At 47.7% G+C, this 2,874-nt stretch overlaps 1 protein-coding gene across 1 annotated transcript in view; it reads right to left on the reverse strand.

Moving 5' to 3' along the window:
- The window catches only part of LOC105742501 (keratin-associated protein 2-4-like), a 17,813-nt gene that overhangs the window by 14,343 nt on the left and 596 nt on the right, over positions 1-2,874 (reverse strand). The gene's annotated exons all lie outside the window — the stretch shown is intronic.

Consider the following 2,874-nt stretch of genomic DNA (forward strand, 5'->3'; position numbering starts at 1 on the left):
CCCCAGTGTAAGAACTCAAAAGAAGAAATAAAAATTGAAAGATATAACAATTAAAAGGAGAGTGAGAACTTAAGGATTAAGCAATGAAGAGAGGGCAAGGAGAAAAGCTAGGAAACATGGCAGGGGCAAAACGAAACATTTATATGCACAAAATGGTTAAGGCAATGGTTCCGAGAATCTATAGCAGGTTTTGAAACTAGCAGTACTTGGTAGGATTCTCAGCCTGACTAACTGTATATGCTGCTACCTGTGAGCTAAGCTACTGCACCGAAGGTAGCAATGTGTAATACTAGGGGCATGCTTGGAATGCCTGTCATTCTGGTCTTCTAAATACATACTGCTCATCATGTCATATCAATTACTGCTAGACTGTTTCTCAAATAAATGTTTGGGTTTTTTTTTTAAGGGTAATAGGGCCGGGGAGATGGCTCAGTGGAATAAGTGCTTCCCTGGCAAGCACAAGGGCCTGAGTTCAATCCCCGGTTCCGAGAAAAAAAAAAGTAATAAATGAAAACAAGAGACAAGAAAAGGAAAATGCCTCCAGTGCACCCTTCTTTATGGCAGAGTGGTACTCCACTGTGTGTAAATATCACACTTTCTTTACTCATTCATCTCTTCATGGACATGTAGGCCACTTCTAAGATGTAGCTATTATGAATTAGACTGCTATAAACATGGGTATGCATTTATCTCTGGAAAACGATGCCTTGGATTTTTCCAGTAAGGTCCCCAGAAGGGACTCCTTCATCAAATGCTATTTCTATTTGTAGCTGCTTTCTAGCCCTCCGCATGCTGGCTCCGCGTGGCTGTGCTGGTTCACGTTCCCTCACCGATGCGGCGGGCTCCTCCCCCGCAGCCTCCCCGCATCTGTTGTCGTTTGGCTCCTGATGGTGCTCGTCCTTTCTGGGGTAAGGTGGAATCTCGGTGTTCTAACGTGCATTTCTGTGAGGCCAGCGAGGGTGAGTGTTTCTCCACACACTTATTGGCCGTCTGTGTGTGGCGGAAGCTTTTCAACCAATGAAGGTAGAAAGGCGGTGGCTCTGCGATTATTCAAGTGCATTGCATTTATTGTGTACCGTGATGATATTTTTGTGCACTGTTTTTCTACTATTATCACATTAGCGCCTCACAAGGAGCCTCGCCCTAAGCTCCTCGCTCGAGCCTCCTCCAGCTATCCTCCTCCCCCTAGGATCCTCCCGCGAGCCTCCTCCCGCTAGCCTCCTCCCCATGGGATCCTCCCGCTAGGATCCTGCCCCTAGCCTTCTCCCCTAGCCTCTTCCCCTAGGCTCCTCCCCTAGGCTCCACCCCCAGGCTCCTCCCCTAGGCTCCTCCTCCTAGGAGGTCCTCCTCCTAGGCTGCTCCCCTAGGCTCCTCCTCTCCCTAGGCTCTACCCCCTAGGCTCCTCCCCTAAGCTCCACCCCCTAGGCTCCTCCTCCTAGGGGTACTCCTCCTAGGCTCCTCCCCCTAGGCTCCTCTCCCTAGGCTCCGCGCCCTCAGTTCCTTGCCCGTGCACTTCACAGCAGGATTGGGTCCCCCGTGAGAATCTGTTGGCACGGCTGATCTGCCCGGAGGTGGGGTCCGGGCAGCAAGGCCTGCCGGCCACGGGAGCACCTGGAGATGCAGGCGAAGCTTCCCCGCTGCTCAGCACCCCCAAGCTGAGACTGAGAATGAAAGGGCGTGGTGGAGCGCGCCTGTAATCCCAGCATTTAGGAGGCTGAAAACAGGAAGCTAAGGGCCGGGGAGATACAGCTCAGTGAAACAAGCGCTTGCCTGGCAAGCGCGACGTCCTCAGTTTGATCCCTGGTGCCACCAAAAACAAAAACAAAAAAGCCAGGAGGATCACTACGAGTCTGATCTGTGTAGCGAGACACTGAACAAAATGTACTAAAAGAAGAAATAGGTCGAACTCTGAGAGACCATACCCAGAAAGAACTCACAGCCTCTAGGAGAGGCATAATTATTTACAAAGATGGTCGAGGCAGTGGGCAACATGACCCACATTGTGGTGACAGATTCTGAAATGTTGATCAAATGAAACGAATTGAGTAAATTCTTTCTGGAGCTTTTCCTTCTTTTCTTAATGCTAACCTTCTTCCAGAAATTTGATTTCAACTTTTCCAACAAAACAAAAGCTCATGCTATTACAAGGTATAACGTATTCATGATGTATTGTGTTGTGACTGAGACGTAAGACCTGACTTAAATTTGTCTTAATTTTAGGAAACGTACACGTGTATGTGTACCACAGATGGGCTACCTCTTCAAGTTATCTATCCTTACCATAGGGTTTGTTTGTTTGTTTGTTTGTTTGTTTTGGTACCAGGGATCAAAGTCAGGACCGTGTATTGCCAGGCAGGTACTTATGTCACCGACCTATCTCTATGGCAGTTATTTTATTTTTATTTTTAAAATGATTTTGACAGGGATTGTTTTCATGTAAAATATAATTATCTACTTACTGAGTAAAATCAGTATAGGAAAAACAGACAGCAATGAATTTTTACATGCAGAAATGTTTATTAGAAAGCAGAGAAGCAACAAAACAGAAGACATCTGCTGTAGGTGACGGGAAAGACATGCTGTAGGTGACGGGAAGAATAGAGCTCCCTCCCACAGCCCTGAGAGCACAAATCAGTGCTGCCCGTAGGTGCAGCGACTGTGCAGCCTGTGGCAGGAACAATAACAGAGCCCGGAGTGAACGGATAAAGAGTCACTGGGAGGGGTAGGCTAACTCCATGGCAGGTGGACTACAAATTAATTCGTATTTGGTGCCAACAATGGAAGGAAAAGATAGCAAAGAAGGGAGCTTAAAGTGAAGCAGAACAGATTCCCAGAGTCCTTTGGGAAGGTGCTGGGCCCATGGGAATCATGAGG

Source organism: Octodon degus, unplaced genomic scaffold (assembly GCF_000260255.1).
Source record: "Octodon degus isolate 3935 unplaced genomic scaffold, OctDeg1.0 scaffold00056, whole genome shotgun sequence".
NCBI classification, from domain to species: domain Eukaryota; kingdom Metazoa; phylum Chordata; class Mammalia; order Rodentia; family Octodontidae; genus Octodon; species Octodon degus.